Raw genomic sequence first — 19,450 nt, 5'->3', positions numbered from 1 at the left:
TGCGAGGATCAAATTACATAATATAAAACTTTGCAAACCTTTTAAGTGATATGTCATGCTAGCTATTACTATACCTATAAAATTGAGAGTTAGACTAGATGACCTTTAATGTCCCATTCAGTTCTAACTCAATGATCCTAAGAAAACAGAATAATATTATGCTATTATAAATGACAAACAAAAGAGAATATAAAAACAAACAAGAAAACCTATGCAAGTGAAGCAGAGTGCAAAGAGCAGAACTGGAACAATATGCATGGAATGTTGGGTAGATATTCTTTGGAGGATTTCTGGCAAGTCATAGAGAAGTATCATATAAGATGAGGAGGCGTGGGCAGGTTGCATCCTACTCTAGTGTAGAGAGTACCTTTATTAATGAGAGTATAGATCTTTCCTGGAAGTGGAGCAATAATAACAACAACAACCCTTTCCCTCCCTCCTGGTCCCCAAAAGCACAGAAGGAAGAAATATCAAAATCGGACACGGGGATAAAGTCCCTGTTGCTATGTGCATGCTAGGCAGCTAGGTGGCACGGTGCAAAGGGCATTAGATCCAGAATCAAAATCTGAGTTCAGATTCAGCCTTAGACTAAATTTATTCTCTGTGGGATCCTGGGTAAATCACTTAATCTCAGACTGCCTCAATTTCCTCATCTGTAACATGGGGATAATAACACCTACCTTCTAGGGTTTCTGTGAGGATCAAATGAGATAAGCACTTTGCAAACCTTAATGCATTATGCAAGCTATTGTTATTACTGTTACTACAGACATAACAAGTAATTAACACGGAGGTTATAGTTTTTGTATGATCTTCATTTGTTTATGCAATATTTGTTTTTATGTTTATTAAGTTTTTGTATGGGGAAGGGGAATTGTTGTTTGCTTTTTAAGAAAAGTCTATAGGAGCAAGGAAAAGTTCTTCATAATTAATGTTGATACAGTTAATGTTCTAAACCCTAACACCTCAATGTGTGGCTCAGTTCGGACGCTCTTGAAGGATACAATCCCGCCTCAAATAACGGGATTAAAGTCCTTGGTGATGTTTCCTTGTCAAGCCTAACTTCATCATCCAGTCCCACTGAGGAATTAACTGCAAGACAGTGGGGAGCCAAAGATGTCTCAAGGTTCTCCCCATCCAAGGTAAGACAGCTCTAAAGAGGGTTTGGTCTACTTTCCATTCCACTCCTTCGTGGTAGAATCAGTACCCAGCTAAATGATTAAATGAGATATATATATTCTCTCTCTCTCTCTCTCTCTCTCTCTCTCTCTCTCTCTCTCTCTCTCTCTCTCTCTCTCTCTCTCTCTCTCTCTCTCCCTCCCTCCCTCCCTCCCTCCCTCTCTCTCTCTCTCTTTCTCCTTTCCCCTCTTCCTTCCCTCTCTCTCCCCTCTTCTCTCTCCCTCCCTCTCTCTCTCCTTCCCCTCTTCTCTTTTCCTCTCCCCCACTTTGTTTTTCTCTCCTTCTTCCTCCCTGAAGGCCACATTTTCAGTGTACCAATTCATTACCCCTATATTGTTGCCCTACACTTTGATCAGGTCTTTGTAGGAATATTTACCAAACACCCTGAGTGGGGAAAAACATTGACATTTGGCCGCCTGCTTATTGAGTGCCTACTTCATCTTCTTCCCGTCACGTCTTCCTTTCCTTCCCTACATCTTGTAACCCTACCCCGCCCCCAACTCCTTTTTATTGCCACAGCTAATGAAGGACAATCAGGAAGAAATACACGACAGCCCCGAAAGAGGAACGGCCAGGCGGATGGGTTTCTGGGGTGTTTTCGGAGCTCTCATTAGGCTAAGAATGCACTGTCAGGACAACCCAAGCTAGCAACCCGCCTTTAATTGCAAATTCCATCCTGCCCCTGCTCGGTGCATCCAACCTGCCGAGAAGAAAGACATTTAAAGATTACCAAGGCAAGTTTGTAACGAAGCGGCTCCCTCTTTGTCTGTCCTTGCGCCAACAGCAGCAGAAGGGATACTAATTAGAGGGTGAATTATTAGCTACCCATGGTGCACTGCAGGGACATTAAAAATGAGTGGGGTTTGCTGCTCGCCTCTTAGATGGTTAGTACTGGTTTAATATATTCTTGTTTCTAGGTGAGCAGCAGGGGACAGTTTTTATGATCATAATTGTTGCATAATTACTGGCCTAAGGTTGCCTATTGTTAAATAAAAATGCTGAGATACTAATGTTTTATTGAACAGTACAAGTAGATAAAATTGTAATATCTTTTCCCGAACAATATAAGCTGCTCCTTTGGCTGCCTGGTGACAACCCTAAGCTGTCTTGTGAATAAGGTGGATGAGGTTTGCCTGAGCAAGGAGTAAAATGCAAAATATTTGTTTAGAAAAAAATGAGCAGAGGAAATGATGAATCTTTGCAACGTCCTTATGAGCACTGCAGGCACTGCAGATGGGGATTGGGGCTTTTGCTTGTACACAGACCCCTCCATATGCACAGCACACCCTACTTCTTGGACCTGTGGTCTCTGGGGGGAAAGTTGATTGCCTTCACCATGGAAAGAGCCCAGTCCATAGCACAGAAGCTCAGCTCCTGGGTTCAAGGAAACTGTGAGTTTGCAATAAGGCCAGTTCCTGGGGTCCAGATCCGGCATAATAAATAAGCAGACTAGCTGGAGCTGACAATTTGCTCCATTCGGCTCTGCTTACATTCTCCATCCAAGTGAACTGAGAGTGATTCTATTTGAATCTTTCCCTGGTTTTCTTGCCCAGTGAGTCCCCAAATCCTCTTCAGGCTTCCTTGACAACATCTTTCCAATAAGATCCTTTAGTTTCACACTTACTGCAACCAGCTTAGTCCGTTGGATCATAGAAATGAAAACTGGAAGGGACTATGAAGATCATGTAGTCTGACCTCATTTCACAGATGAGGAAACTGAGGCCCCAAACTAGAAGTGATTTGGCTGAGGTCTCCCAAGTAATACATGAAAGAAAAGGGATTCAAACCTATGTCTCCTGATTCTAAATTCATTGCTGTCTTCAGCATACAAGGCTATTTTATGTTCCAGGTCTTAATCTCTTCATGACTAGACCATGCCAGGATACTCATATAAGGCTCCAGTGAACGCAAGTCTTCCTCTACACATCTCACCTCTAAACCTACCCCACCCTACCTCTGCCAGAGCAAACCTCAATTGTTTTGTAGCCTGCTAGGATAAGAAACCAGTCTAAGAAATGTTAAAAAAAGGAAAATTTGAATCTGCCATTTGACCTTGGGCAACCAAATCGTTGTACCCCTCTGTTCCCCAGGTATCTGTAAAATAGGGATAATATAATATGTAGGATATGGTAAAGATCAAATGAGATGTTGTACAGGAAAGCTTTTATGAAAGGAGTGAAAGATAAATACAATGTAAGATCATTTCTGAGGTAACCAACTTTTTATTTGCCCACAGCCTGATTTCACTTCAATTCACACTCACCTCTCTGCCATTGCCTTAACTGGAAGACCTTCCTTTCTTCAATAAGTCCTATCCCAAACTCCTTCTAAAACCTCCTCACCTCCTCCAAGAAGCCTAGCCTGATTAACCCTACCTGACTCAAATCCCTACCCTCTTTACCTTCAATTGAACAAATTCAACGAATACTTACTAAGGACTTACTATGTGCAAAGCACAGTGCCCAGCACTAATGGAATTACAAAGTTTAAATAAGTTCCTCATGGAGCTCACAGTCTAGTGAGAAGAACCCACAATAAAGGGGACAATGATGATGATGACTATAAGGAGACGAAGCAAGAGATAGTGGAGAGAAAGCTGGTTTCAAACCAGGAAGAACCGGAGTCAGCATCTGCATCTGACATATGCTGGCCACGTGACCCTACACAGCCCACAACACCACAGTGGTCTAGGCAACTCTGTAAAACTCTACGTTATAATTGTCTCCATTTTACAGTTGACCGGACGGAGGCAGACAACAGTTAAGTGACTTGCTCAGGGTCATACAGCAGGCCGGATTAGAACTCACATTTTCCTTTCTTCAGACCCAGAACTCTATTCACTGTACCCCCTAGCTCCCTCCTTTCCACTATGAAGAGGCAGGAGTGAAAAGGAGATGTTTTTGTGTTAAGCAATGATGATGATGATGATGATGATGATGATGATGATGATGATGATGGAAATATAGATGATAGCTTGTAAAAAAAAAAAAACATACAGAATAATACCAGTAGAGGGAGTTTCTTTACCTGGAAGTTGCCTGTATCAGTGAAATCACTGATCCAGTCCTAGTCCTATCCATATCCCTATAAAGGCAGAACTATAGATAACTAATTATAGATAACTAACACATAAAGTTACATGAAAAGTGCCCTTAAGAGGGGTACAAGACAAAGAGCACCTCAGTCTTTGAAGGAGAAGGTCCTTACTGACAGGCAGATCAGAGAAGGCTTCGTGGAAGAGGCAGAGTTAGAGTTGAGCTTTAAAAGGTAGCTCAGAAATGAGTGATGAGGAGGAGGAGGAGGAGGAGGGAAGACATAGATTTGGAACATGAGAAAAGTAGTGGAAGCTGAGAGCAGAGGTGTATCCAGGGAACTGAGAGTAATTCAGTGTGGCTGAAATAGACATTGTGTGATGGGAAGAAGTTAGAAGTAAAGTTAAAAAGGAAGGTGATCCCAGATCGTGGAGGGCCTTGAATACAATGCCTAGGAAGCTGAATCTTACTTAGTTATCAGTGTGACAACTACTAGAGATTTTTGAGCAAGTAACAGAACCAGATCGATACTATTCATTTGTATTTATGCAAATATGTTATTTTGTGAGTGTCCTTGAGTGTCTTTCAGTGGTGTGCATCCTTGCTTGCTGATGGCTCTGCAGAACAGAGAAGTGTTCTTTCTGGATCCTAAAGGGTCACTTTCCTGGTAGAGACCTCTAACACAGGAAGGGTACATTCACTAACTGTTGACCACCTTTGTTACTGACTCACTCACCAAGTTGAGTATGGAGTCTGGAGACCCACCTAGGTTTCATCATCATCTTCCAGCCTTTCCTGGGTACCTACAATGTACAGTGCCCTATGCTGGACCCTAGAGGTTGTGTTGTGTTCATTCTTTATTTTCAAAGAAGACCATGACATCAGAGAAATAACTACATGACTTGCACTTGACTTTGTTTTGAGTGAGGGAGAGCTGTGCAAGATCACCAGCCTCACCTTTTCCTCCTGAGACATCTGGATCCACTGACCAGATATTCATCAGGATGACTGGAGATGGCCCAGGATGCAGTGGGATACCTTGGCCATTCTAGGCTAGATCTTTTCATGTACTCACTTAGAGGGAGGTAACGCCCATTGAGTGAATAGGCCTCTTTAAGAAGTAGTCAGGGAATGGCCCTTTTAATGAACAAAAGAAAAGAAAAAAATAAATCAAACTGGGAGGGAATGAGAAACTGTTACTATTGATAATCACTAAACCAGCTATTAAGTGGAGCTTGGGCAGGGACCTCTGTGTCCAACATAAACTGCTGAGCATACAAAGATGAAAAAAAATGACCCAATCTCTGTCCTCACAGTGTTTCCAGCTTTGTTGGGAAAAGTATACACATGAAAAGAGAACAAGAGCAGGCCATACATACTAAGGGCAAATAAATGTAACAGACTGTTTACAGATATTTAGCAGGTAAAGCAACTGCCAAGTCATTCCCTCAGAAAGGGACTAAGATGGTTAGGATTTGAACTTGAACATGGAAAGATAGTGTACATTCCTGGTTTAATGTGAAAACAAACTCCAAATGTTGTTGGAAAACTCCCTGTTTAAAATGATTATTTTTATTATTTAAAGGCAGATATAGCTTGGTAGATAAAGAGCAGTCCTCAGGTCCTGCCCCTGAAACCTACTGGCTTTGTGACCGTAGGTAAGTCACTTAACCTCTCCTTAAACATTACTCCCCACTCCGTTCCATCTTCCTTCCCCCCGCCCCCCCCCCCCCCCCCCCCGCCAGAGAATTTACCAACCTTAGTAAGTAGAGGCGATTTCTTCATTGGAAATTCTCTACATAGATAAAATCACAGATCCAGTCCAAGAAAACAAAATCTTTTGTGTTGTGAATTGATTGTTGGATCTGGAGTCAGGATGACTTCCATTTGAGGGGGCCTAGACCAGCCGTATCTTCATTTCCCACCCAGATATTCTTTTGGACTTCTCCATCATGCTCCCTCCCTAGTACCTTCTCTCCTTTCCCCTCTCCCTTCCTGCTACTTTTCAGCTTCCTTTTTGTGTTACTTTTACCAAGATTATATTAAACTCCTTGAGAGAAGGAATTGTCTTTCTTATTTATTAGGGCTTAGCATCGTGCTTAGCCCTTAGTAGGCAAGAGCCTACTAATAAATGTTTATTGATTGACTGAAGACCTGAATTCTGATACTGCCTCAGCCATTACTAGCTGTGTGACCTTGGGCAAGACACTTAACCTCTCTCAGACACTGTTTTCCCATCTGTAAAATAGGGATAATAATAGTACCTACCTGGAGGGGTAGTTGTGAGAATTAAATGTGGTAATACATTGAAAGCACTTTGCCAACCTTAAATCACAATACAAACGCCATCTAACAGTGGTAGTCGTAGTAGTGGGGGGCCAGGAGGACCCTTTCCCTTTTAGTGTTCCTCAGGAACCTCTGCGAGGCATAAGCTGGGCAGTGCAAAAGTAAATGACAGTTGAAGGGAAGGTGATCTCAAAGCCAGCTCTCTGCCTGGAGCCTCAAGGAGTTGTGCCCCAAGCCCAGCTGCTGAGTCATTCCCCAAAAGCCGATGCACATCTGCCTGCTCGTAATGACTTTTCCCTCCCCTCAGCCCAAGCAGGTTGGGAACAGGCAACAGCTAGTAGCTGGGCCTCCCCAATTCAGCCCCAGGGCCCCTGAGCTGCCTTGTTTCAGGAAATGACAATTTTTTAATTTAAAACCTCTCAGTCCCCAGTGAGGAGCAAAAGAAAAAGGGAAAGGATTGCACCTGGATTCTGTTCAATCAAAAGATTTGTGGACAGGAAAGGACCTTGAGAGGTCATCTCCTCTCCACCATGCCACATCTTTCCCAGCCAGGTTCCCGGCCCTCCTCCTCCTTGAAGTCCTCCCCAACTACCTGAGACCAGAGAGATTCCTACCTCCTCTAAGTGCCAGGAGTCCTATCCCAGCACTTAGTTATTGATGTCTCACAACATTGCCCAATTGTCAATAAAAACAATAACTCATCTATACTGTCCTTCCCCATAACAGTCCTGAGATTATAAGCTTTTTTAGGGCAAGGGCCAGGAATCCTACTGTCTTTATATCTTCCCCATAGCACCTACTCACAGAATCATAAGACTCAGAACTGGAGGGGCCTAGGAGATTTTGCCTAGGAAAAACTCCTTTTACAGAAACCAGGACCTAAAATCATAAAACTGTTACTCAGCTAGTAAGTTATAGAGTCAGCATTTGAAACCAGGTCCTCTGACTCAAAATCTATTGTTCTTTCCACAACAGCCCACTACCTTACTACCTTTAAAATATCCTTGGTTAATGTTCTAAAGCCAACCACACATTAGAAAGAGGATCAAGAGACTCAGTGTTTATCACCAATCAAATCCTCCAACAGGAAAATGACTTCAGGAGAAAGAAAGAATGAACTAATGAGTGAACAGATGGATAGATGGATGAATGAATAAATGAAAAAATATTTAAGTGCTTACTATGTGCTGAGAGGCAGTATGATACAGTAGCTAGGGAGCTGGTCTGGAAACCAAGAAGACACAGATTCAGTCTAATCTCTGCCATATATAGTCTGTTTGACCCTGGACAAGTTTCCTCATTGGTCTAGGTCTGGGATTATAAATTACAGAGAAGGTGCAGACCTACATTGAGAGAGGTAGTTTCTTCATCCAGAATTTACATGTATCAATGAAATCACAGATACAAACCTTCTCCCACTAAAATGTGCCAAGAGCTGTGCACTGAGATGTCAGTCTGGGGATTCAGGCTTTGCCAGTACTGAGAGTAAGTGGGGATATGAAGGAATTTTAGACAGTTATACACTTTCTCTCTCTCTCTCTCTTTCTCTCTCTCTCTCTGTCTCTCTCTTCTCTCTCTCTGTTTCTTTATGTTTCTCTCTCTCCTCTCTGTATTTCTCTCTCGTTCTCTCTCTCTACCTGTCTCTCTCTCTCTCTTCTCTCTCTGTCTCTCTCTCTCTCTCTTTATCTTTATTAAATATTAGGATTTTTGTGGGGTAAGAAACCAGAGGTTTCTAGGGAGGACCATTGAGGAAAAGGAAAAATCTAACTGAGCAGAGCAGATGGTTCACCTTTCCGTTTCGGCTCCCATCTCTGCAGTCCTGGGTAGCACTGTAGAAGTGCCAGCTGGATAAACACAGTGGGCAAAGGGTAGACTCAACAGCATTGGACATTCTCTTGAATTCCAGGTCACAGGACAGAATAAGCTACCCTAGAACCAATGCCCCATTGACCTCAGAGCCCATGGCCTAAAAACTGGGAAGGGAACTGGGATAGATTTTAAAAGTTCCTCCACTGAAAAGCAACAAAAGTCGTCATATTGCCCTGGCTGGGTTGGCAGCCAAAGGCCAGTCAATATGAGCCAGCCCCTTGCCACCACCTCCGGACAAGCCATTCCTACAATCTGCCACAGGCTGGCATCAAGAGCCCAATCTCAATATCACCACACCACAGGCTCTCTGACCTCCCCCTTCTATCCACCCAGCAAGAGAGCTTTTTCTAGGCCCTGTTTGAGGAGGGACAGGGAGGCAGAGGCACTGATGGTGGGTATCTGCTGGGGGCCCTGGGCCAGGCCCCTGCTGAGCCAAACTGTCCATTTCCACCTTGCATGGATCCATGTGTCATAACCGATTGGAGGAAGTGTTTGCAAACTGGGCCGAGGGGAAAATATGCCTCTTTTGTTATTATTACGAGGGAAAACAGCTTGTCTGTTTGAAAAGTGACATAGGAGGGTGGGAAGAGGGGAAGACAGGGTAGGTGAGCCATAGGAATATGTGTTCAGTTTCACTGAAAGAAAAATTAAAAGGCCAATTTAAAAAGCAAAGCTACCAAGTCTTCTGCCCTTGGGATGTGGTCCAAGAGGGAGTTTGTGACAGTGCCCTTCCCCTGTCCTTGAGTTGGAACTTCAGGGACCAGAGGCTCTACCCAGCCCAGCATCCCTCGGCATCTCACTGGTAATTAGTGTGAGGGCACCTGGGGCTATACTGAGGAATCTGCATGGTAGATTAAGGAAAAAACTAAGAGGAAAAGCTTTCAATGCTTCATTAATCATCCCTTGTATTTGAATAAAGCCTCATAATTTCCAAAACATTTTTTACCTGCATTATTTCATCTGATCCTTTAAACAACCTGAAAGATAGGCAGAGTAAGCTTCATTACCCCATTTTACAGACAGGGAAATAAAGACCCACTCAGGTGAATTGATTTGAGCAAGGTTACATGACTAGTCAGCAGGTAGAAGAAGGCTGAAAGGTCAAATGGCTGTGAATTGGTCTAAGGTCACTCTCCCCTCCCCCCAACTCAAACTGAGAAGACCAAAAAAAAAAAAACCACACCATAAAAGAGTCCTTCCCCCAATCTCCTGAATCTAAGCATCCTGTCAATGTGTGGTCCTGCAGCTGAGTTGTGGGTCTCTAATTAATGTGGCATTTTAGAATCACTTGGAGGACTGCTGGTGCTGTTGACTATCTTCTCCTCTCCCTGATTCCTCCCCACCCCCTTCTTCCCTTAGCATCTCCCAGATCACTAATGATGACATTTTCACCAAGTGGTAATGACAGGCAAAATTAGTCCAAAGCCTTTTGGCAATTGAACACTGAGCATTTGGATTAAACTTTGGAACAGGAAAAAAAAGATAACATCCTTGATATTTGGGAAGTGCTTTGGGGCAGGGCATTTCCAACTAGAGCCTGGACCCCAAGTCAACCAAAATGAGCAGGGACGAGCTTTCTATGTTTATGCAAATAAGATGGGCAGGACAAGGCCATCTGCAAATGTAAAGGTGCAGGTTTGGCGAAATCAAAATGCAGAGGGTCCACTCTCTTGCTTGTTACTACAACCAAAAAATGTCAAAGAGTTCTCTAATGCTTAATGAGCCCATCAAGCTGAGAATGCACTGACTGTAACATTTCAGCTAATTGGCCACAACATTTCCCTTCCTTTAATGCCCCTTGGCCCTCCCCTAGTCTTTTCTTCACCCCCAGCCTACTAAGGGTACTTGGCATTTGGCAGACACAAGACTGCTTCCATTTGAGCCGGGAATATATGAGGGGATTTTTGAAACTGGTGAACTAGACCCAGAAATGCAACTAGGAATTTTTGCACATAGGCCAAATGGACATAAAATGTGTCCTCAAATGGGGTAAGACAGGAGACAATGAACTTAGGACTCTGGCATGATGAAGGTGCTTTGGAGGGTCATCTGCCCAGGGTGAAAGTGGAGCTCAGATCAGTTTATCATTTTATAGTTTCCCATTTACAAGTTCTTTTTGCTGTTTAGGTTCTAAGCTCTGATTTTTCTATATACTCCTGAAAGATTTCAACTGTTGTTAGAACCTTTAAATTCAGTAACTGGAAACAAATCCCAGGTTGCCCTGACTTAGTTACAATTCTGACCAGACAGACCATTTGTAAGCTTGATCTGTAATTCACTTAGTTGGCACTTCATAAATGCTTGTTGATTGATAAATAAGTTGACATATGGTATGCTTTCCAAAGGCACCAATGACCAAGAACATCCGCTATTTCTTGCCCCATGATCTGAATCATCTATTCTTAAAGGATGAAATAACAGTTTATAATATCCAGCCTGTCATATGAAGATAGTAGTCATGATGAGAATCATTACAGTGATAATTTGCATTTCTATAACACTCATGTTCTTAACTTTTTTTGTATCCTGGACCCCACGGGCAGTCTGGTGAACTCTTCGGACCCCTTAGAAGAATGTTTTTAAATTCACACAGGGTACTTTAAAAGTCTTAATGAAATCTTGCCCTTTAATAACTTCAAAAGTATAAATGCAACAAACACAAATATCTTTTAAAAGTTTATTTTATGCTTATTTAGTTTTGTAAATTTTGAGTAATTTTTTTTTTAATTTTGACAAGATGAGGTATCCCATCATTATGTGTTATGTCTCTGACAGCTTATGGGTAACAATTCCCTGGACTGGTAAATTGGTAGAGAAGGTCCTCCTGCTTGGCCCCCTGAGTCATTTGATCTATCTCAATTAGACTTTTTCTTGAGGGGTTAAAACTGCCATGTAAGCTTTAAAATCTCACCCCCTGGATGATCTTAGGACTTAAATTACAAATGCAATCCTTTCAGTCACTGAGCAATAACTGATGAAAGTTTTTGCAAAGTTCAAAAATTGATTGGAGCAATGTATAGGACAAGACTGTGGTTATGTTGAATGTTGACAAGAAATATACTGATATTTTAAAATTTTAAATAATTAGCCTCTCAAATAAAATTTTGCTAAACTATATAGTATTTATGCTTCTGAAATTATTGAAGCTTGAAACTGCACTAAGACTTTTGGGATACCCTGTACATACGACTACAAAAGAAATCAATTTTGTTGAACTAAACTTTTTAAATATCTTTAATAAGTTTAGAGATCCCAGAATAAGAACCCCTGTAATAGTGGTTTAAGGTTTTCAAAGTACTTTTCCCAAAATACCACAATGAGGTAATTTATGAAAGTTATCTGTATCTCACAGCCCCTCCTCACTGCCTCCATCCAAGACTACAAAGTGGCATCTTTCTCCCATCAAGGAATGTGATACTTCTTTTTTGAATCCTGGCCATTGTAATCTAACATATATAATCATTGCAGTACTCAATTTCTAGCTGTCCCAGCATCAGAGAGTCTCAGAGCAGATGATCAACAAGTGGAAAGAGTCAACTGCTCCTTACTTATCTCAGCACAGGTAAAAGCATCAAATGTTGTTTCTCAAGCATGACCTGTCTTCACTCCCCTTTAATCTACAATTCCTTCTGTGGTACTGTGACCATTACAGCTATGGTCCTGCTGGATCATCTAATGAACTTTGTTCAACCCCAACACCAGACTGAGCTACTACAGTTGGCCACAGTTTGATGAGTGGATGGATGGATGAAAGAAACATTCATTAGATGCTTACTATGGACCAAGCACTATGCTCATGCAGTGGATACAGATAAAAAAAAGAAGACAGTCTCTGCTCTCAAGGAGCTCATGGTCTAATTAGGGGAGACAGTATACATAGGAGGGTTTAGCTACATGGCATATGGAAAGGTCTCAGAAAATCCTAAGAGTGCCTGGAGTGTTTTGGATCCATCACCACTGGAAAAGGAAGAGTGGGCCTAAACAGAAATTCTGGGTTCTCCCAGACAGGGGTGGGGGTAGGGTCTCAGTTCCTGACCAGGAAGTGAGAAGGGGAAGACACTGTCAGGAGGATTAGAGGTGGATCCTTGAGCATCCTGGAATGGGGAGGGGGGAGAACCAGACTCTGGGCAGCATCGGGCAAGGCCTGGGAGTTTGGGTCCCAGGTACAACCTTTTTGGCTTCTAGTGAAAGACTTCTGCAAAAGGTCTTATACCTCTCATTTACATTTGGACACAGAAACTCACTAGGCATATAAGCTTCTCAGTTTGCTATCCTTTTGTGGGGAAGGGAAGTTTGTCACAGATCACAAGGTAGCAGACACTTTGGAGATTATTTTGAAAACAGAGGATGTTAAGCCTGCACTTTATGAAGTCATACAAAATATAACTCGTACCCTGGAGCCCACCCAGCTCTGTAGAGAGACCCAGGAGATCTCACCCCACCACCATCTGACAGGGGCCACAGTCTTCAGGGGGCATCATGGATCAGACAGTGTTTAAAACAGTGAAGAGAAATTTCTCAAGGAAATCATGGTGCAGCTTTCAGAGCTATACAATGGTCCTCAAAAACAAACAAACAGGCCAGAAAAAAACAACAACCTTTTCTCCCAGGGACTTTATCACCAGCAAGATCAGCTGTACAGGGATGAGCCATGTACATAGCAAGATGAACATTTGCCTCAGGAGGACACAGAGACTGAGGGGGGAAAAATGGACCAAATTTGTGTAACGAAGATACTAACACCAAGAATGAAAGGAGGGGGCAGGGTCGATTTCATGTATTGTTTTTATTCTTGATTTAATTTTCTCTGCATAGATGTCTTAAACAAAGGAATAACCTGGGGCTGCATAAACAACCAACCCAGTGAATTTGTGGCTGAGCACATTAGAAGGATGCTCTCCAGCTCTATTCAGAAGTTTCCTTTCCAGCTGTTCTCTATCTGACAGGTTTATAGATAATGGGATAGATTGAGCTAAGTCACCTGTTGAGAATAAGTTCCATGAAAGAAGAGAGAGGCAGAGAGCTACTTAGATTCTGAGAATAAGAGGGTACTGTTTTGAGAAGAGTGGTTTATGGATTTAAAAGGGGATGGGGAAGAGATGTCATAGTGTGGAATTTTAATATAGAAAATTAATGACTAATGGAAAATGTCCACCCTGCTGTTGCAATATTTTCTCTTTAGAGAGAAGTTCAGAAGCATTTGGAAGGCAGTGCATGCCTGGGAATAGGTGTTGTTCCCCTTCTATAAATGTATGAGGAGCTATACTTACACTTCCTGAACATTTGGAAGGCCCCAGGTCTTCCGCAGATTTTTAAAGTTAAAAATTCAGGGAGTGGGGCGAGAAAGTTGCCTGCTCCAGGGATTAATTGCCAAAGGTTTTTAGCCCAAAATACAAGCTCTTTTCTCTCCTGTTCTTTCCATTCCATAAATTGTTCTCCCTCCCTTCAGATGTGTCAAGGTGGCCCTGCTGACTTTCTCTGAAGATTATTCATTTGAGTGGAGCTGAGATGAAGACATTAATAGGGAACAAAGGGGTAATTAGGGCTCTGGTGGTTAATTCTGCCCACTTATCTTGATTCTATTTGGAGGGTCAAGAGTGAGTCCTATCTCTAGCAGGCACTGACTCTGTCTGAGATACTCACCAGGTCTGTAAGGATTGTTCCTGCTTGCATAATGAAGGGACGGCCTAGGCGAGCTTGGAATAAAGCTATATGGGGAAAAGAGGGAGTGCTACTTTAAAGAATAGGAACTAGAACCACAGAACCCTAAATTTAGAATTGGCAGCCCTTCTAAAGATTAAAAAAAGGGCTATTGAGAGTCATGCTAGTGCTCGAAACCCATGACTGTAGTCAAAGGCAGGTGGGTGTGACTGTCTTCCTCCCCCGTGGTACCATTCAAAGCCTCTGTAAAAACCTGTTTGGAAGGAGCCTGAGCATCCCTGGGCTTTGGCAGGTCAAGCCACTAGCCATCACCTTCTAATATACTTTGTGTAATCTTTGGAGTAAGGAGGCCAGTGGTGGAAAATCAGGCTCCTTTATCAGGGAGAGACCAACTGGGGTGGGGTTTCAAGGACCTATTTTCAGCCCAGATGCTCCAGTTTACCATAGAATGGTGTCTTACAACAGTCAGGGCTTCTTGAAAAATATCGACCATTCATCTCCCTGGCTAAGCCTCTGCAGATAGCAAAATGACAAAAGGAAAGCAGAGAGGGGAGGGAGAAGAGCAGAACTGTGAAATCTAGGGGATTGATTGAGAGCCAGGAGTCTCCATGTTGGTGGGAGTCATCGATCCCTACTCTTTATTTTCTTATTTGATTGATGACACTGGCGTTTCATGGTGGCTGGAGCCACAGTGATATTTCCCCACCAGGCCTGTGAGGACGGGGATAAGTGAGAGCAATTGGACCAGGAGGCCCTCAGTCACACTTCCTTGATGGAGGAAAGCGGGAGCCCTGGTTTATTGTGCCGCAGCTAAAACTCTCAGTAATTAAAGTTGAGTGTTTAAATCTGCAAAGTTCATCAAAGAACATGTCCTGCGTGCTTGTTTACTGCTGAGATGTGCTAAACTCCAGAGCCAGCCAGCCAGTTAAAGACAGTCTTTTGAAGCTGGGAAAAGCCAAGAATTGCTCTCTGGCTATTTGTCTCCCTGTATGGGAGAAGAGGAAAATGTGCTTATTAGCCTTGAGCCAGGTTCTAATGAGTGGCTTGTGGGGGCTGCCGGACTCCCAAGTTACTCCACAGTGTGGAAAATGGGGAAATGCTGACTCCCACTTCTCTCCCAGGCTTTAAGGACTGTATCCTCTTCTGGGACGGTTGGTCCCCTTCTAGACACAAGAACGATCCTCTGATCTCCCAATCCTGCTATGCCAGCATCGCATCGCTCTCTGCCTGATGGAACAGGGAGGTCCGCAATACATCTCACTTGGAATGGCCTCCCTAACTCTAGTCTCTCCCTCCTTCAATTTCAGCCTGCCTTGGTGCCTCCAGAGCCAGCTTTCCAATGTGCTTCTTTGATTATACAACTTTCAGCTCAAAAATATTCCTTCCTCCTCTTCCCTCCCTCCCTCACCCCCCACTACTGATGGAATAAAGCCTAGGCTTGGCCTCTTATCCAAGGCCCTCTACAGCCTTCCTTTCCAGACTTAGCTCCCGTTATTCCTCTGCATGAACAATCTGTGTCCAACAGCCTGGACTCATTCTTCCCTAAATATGCTTTGCCCTTTCTCCTTTCCATCTCTTTCCTTGCTTATGTATTTTCCCAACCTTATGCATTTCCCTGCACAATCCCTCTGAGACCCGCCTCCACTATAAACTACAAGTCATCTTGTTCTCTTCTGAATGGGTAGCAACACTGGAGAACTTCATCAATGCATTCTTGTGCGCCTTGTGTTGGTCTTTCTGAAACAAATTGTATTTGTCTCAATGCCTGGCACATAGTAAATACTGATTGATTAATTGATTGATTGTCTCCCAATAGAACTTGGAAAAAGGCATATCTCAAACAATATCATTATATCACAATATCATAGAATTTAGGACAAGAAGGACCTTAGGGAACTTAGGAATCATCTAGGGCAGGGTTGGGGAACTTTCAGTCTCGAGGTCACATGTGGCCCTCTAAGTCCTCAAGTATGGCAAGTATGGCCTTTGACATGTGGCCTCAAGGCCACAGATTCCCCACCCCTGATCTAGGTAGGGGTTGTTAGCCTACGGTACACAGACCCATCAATGGATCTGAGGATAGAATTCAGAGGAGGCTATGAACTTGGATGGGAAGAAAATATTTTATCTTTATTTCAATATAATTTGTTTCATTTGCAACCCATCTAGGCACAAGAACTAGGAAACTTTCTGTGATTAGGGACAGGGCAAGTAAGCAAGGCTTTTATACCTCTCTGTCTTTTGTCTGTCAGCCAAGTATGGTAGAGATCTGAGCAACAAAAGAACTGAAAATGTGTGATTAGCCCTGAGGAATGTTGGCCCTGGGTAGTCTCCCAAAAAAACAATAATATTCTCCCCCAAAAAAAGCAGTCACTGAAGATAACAACAGCAGCTAAGTGGAAAAGCAGCAAACAGTGGCTATAGGAGAAAAGAACAGAAATGAGGAACAGCCAGTTTCCAGGAAATGGACATGTGAAAGGTGTTTCAGCTCCAAAACAATCCTTCCCCACCGGGAAGCCTGGGTTTTCTGGAAGTTGTTCCCTCTGCCACTAAAATAAGAGTCTGTGAAAGATTGCAGTCCTTCATACTTTGGAAAGAGGCAGTTAACTTTAATTCTGCTGCTTGATTTTCTCTATTACTTATTTCACCGTTCTGCCCTATTCAATGCTTTACTATTGGAATTGGGTAGAAGATGTTTGACAAGGCTTGAACCCTTCTTTGCACATTTAGGATTAGCGAGAACTCTGCACTATAAAGGTTTCAGAGTTAAATGAGGACCCAGTTACATTTGTGAGGGCATGCCCACAATCCTTGTGATATTTATGGCTTTATAGATTATATTATGGCTAAATTAAGGCCATCAGCGTTAGTGTTTTATGAATCCATTGAAATTTGGAATGGGGAAAGGGTGGTATGGTATGTAAATAAATTCTTAATAAATACTCATTGATTTATTGATTGATTGACTTATGCTTAAGCTTTGTTTATGACAATAAACCTTGAAAATAAACAATAAAGCCTTGAAACCGGAAATCATATATTTAAGGTGATCGTTAGCAGAGCTTTTCTTTTCCTTTTCCTACAAAGTCTAGGCTGAAATTTGGCAGCATTTTTCTTTTTCCCATGCAGGTGCTATCAGCAAACAAGGCACCTTGACTCAAGCATCCAGTGTATATCCAGTGTTAGAGAAGTGTCATTGTATGCTTTGTTGAAGTGAACCTGCATACTGTCGTTGTACGTTGCATACTTCTGAGTGAACAAGCACCATGGCAACTCAGGTAATAGAGATCTGGTGCTGGGGTGGGGGTGGGGCTTTGGGGGGGTGGAACAGACCCTCATCTAGGAATATTGATTGAGGGAGTGTTCACTGACTCGATTGATGAGGTTATTTAAGGGGTTTTATGCCATGCTGTGGTGAGGGAGAGGGGGGATGTGATGTACTGGGCAAAATATGCAAGAAGGGAGATGGGACACTTACTTTATTTTGTGAACTTCCTGAGATAGGAGTATTACCATACCCGTTAAGTGGTCACTGATAAGAGGAAAGCTTGGAAATTAGTTATCAAACTCACCACTGCTGGCCAGGAGTGGTAAATAAGTTTACAATCCTCATGATGAGATCAGGAGGAAACAGAATCATGTAAAAGACTGGTTGAGGGAAAAGGCACCCCTCCCCAGTAGCTAGTGGCCTGGTGTCATCTCCTTCTCAACAGGCAATATCTCAGAGCCAACACCCTCCTCTTTGAGAAGTCAACTAATGGTCATTAGGCACTGACTCAGTGTCCTTCAATCAGTATGCTTCAGGGGAGATTTGGGGATGGAGGTAGGGTGTGTCTATGGTCAGGGAGAAGAAACTGGCTAGAATATGCCTCATTTGTAACACAAGGATGTCATTGGACTGATGCAGAGAAACAAGGGGATTGCTAGAGAGCCTCAGAGAACCTGCTTTTGACATTTTGGACACATAGAAGATTACACATCCAGAAGTCATTGTACTCCAGCACCATGCAAGAGAACCAATTCAGTAGTGCTAACTCTTAACCTCCAAGAATTGGTGAAGAAACCTTCTGGCTTTATGCTAAGGTTATAGATGCTGTAAAAGATTACTTGCTAACCAAAGATGTGGTGAATATGGAGAGTATAGGCTCAGAGACATGACTTGTTAGAAGCTGTCAGTGTTTAAGAATAACTCCCTAGCTATACTCAATACTAGTTCAATTGAATCAAAAGATAGAGAAAGATTGGTTAGTGAAAGGGTATTGAGGCAACAAAAGGCAATTTTTCTCATGTTTGGGACACTAAGACCAAAGTAGAAGTCAACCTTGTAGACAAGGACCATAACAGACTCTTTATCAGATCAGTTTGGAACTTTTCTTGCCGGTGGGGCAAGTGGATTTGGTTTCAGAGGATTACATCTCCTACCTCAACACTGGCTACAGTAAAGTATAATGCAAGAGGCTGAGATTTATGTATTCATTTGTTAATTTATTTATTTATTGCTACAACTGGGTGAAATGGGCATATACAGGCTAGGTACACTTGAGAGAAGAATTGAGCACTGATTTGCCAGAAAATTAAAGCAAATGAACCAGCACTGGGAAATGGAAACAGGGTCACAGACAGGGACTATACTGTACCCCAAAGAAATTAGCCCTACCCAGTCAACCTTTCCCAGATCAGTTTCACCTGAACTCATAACACCCAGAATTCATAGCAGCAGAAATGGTAAGGATTGAAGATGTAGAGTGTCCTGCTGTGTGGGCCAGTGGATGCCCAGTGACAATTACTTTGGGTGCATTATGAAGAATGCTTGAAGCATATGCCATCACAGTTTTTGCAGGGGAAGAAAGCAAGGAAACAGCTTTATTAAACACCTATTATGTACCAGGCACTGTGCTAATCACTTTATAAACCCTATCTCATTGGATCCTCATAAAAACCCTGGAAAGTAGATGATAATATGTTCCATATTTTATAGTTAAGTTATAGTTATAGTTATAGTTAAGGAAACTGAGGCAGACAGTCAAGTGACTTGCCCAAGGTCACACAACCATTAAATATCTGAGCTCCGAACTGACGTCAGCTCCAGTATCAGGCGTCTATCCACTTTGCCTCCCAGCCCTCTATAGACTAAGAAAAGAAGCCCACCCAGACTGGGCCTCTGCAGGCTTTTTCCCCTTCTTTTTCAGTCCATCTTGCTTTCATTGTGAGAGTTTTGATCTAATACAACTCCTGTTCAACAGTAGAGCTATTGAGTAACTAGTTTCCAAGTTGCCTTCTTATCAATGATCTGCCAGCATTCCACAGTCTCTGGTAGCTCACAAAGTATAATAACTGTACCATGTTCCTTCCCGTGTGTTTTGCCCAGTACTTTATACATTTCAGTTATATCATATTGAGTCCTGACTTCCCTAGGTAAGGCA

At 42.6% G+C, this 19,450-nt stretch overlaps 1 long non-coding RNA gene across 1 annotated transcript in view; it reads left to right on the top strand.

Annotated features, from left to right (window-relative positions):
- The first annotated feature begins 1,708 nt into the window (after window positions 1–1,708).
- LOC140519289 (uncharacterized) overlaps window positions 1,709–19,450 on the top strand; it is a 43,200-nt gene continuing 25,458 nt past the window's right edge. The window contains exons 1-2 of the long non-coding RNA XR_011972158.1: window positions 1,709–1,913; window positions 17,157–17,305. This is a non-coding gene — a long non-coding RNA (uncharacterized lncRNA). The remainder of the gene's footprint in view (window positions 1,914–17,156; window positions 17,306–19,450) is intronic.

The sequence above is a fragment of the Notamacropus eugenii genome, chromosome 1 (assembly GCF_028372415.1).
Source record: "Notamacropus eugenii isolate mMacEug1 chromosome 1, mMacEug1.pri_v2, whole genome shotgun sequence".
In the NCBI taxonomy this organism is placed as follows: domain Eukaryota; kingdom Metazoa; phylum Chordata; class Mammalia; order Diprotodontia; family Macropodidae; genus Notamacropus; species Notamacropus eugenii.
This window is presented reverse-complemented; position numbering and strand designations above follow the sequence as displayed.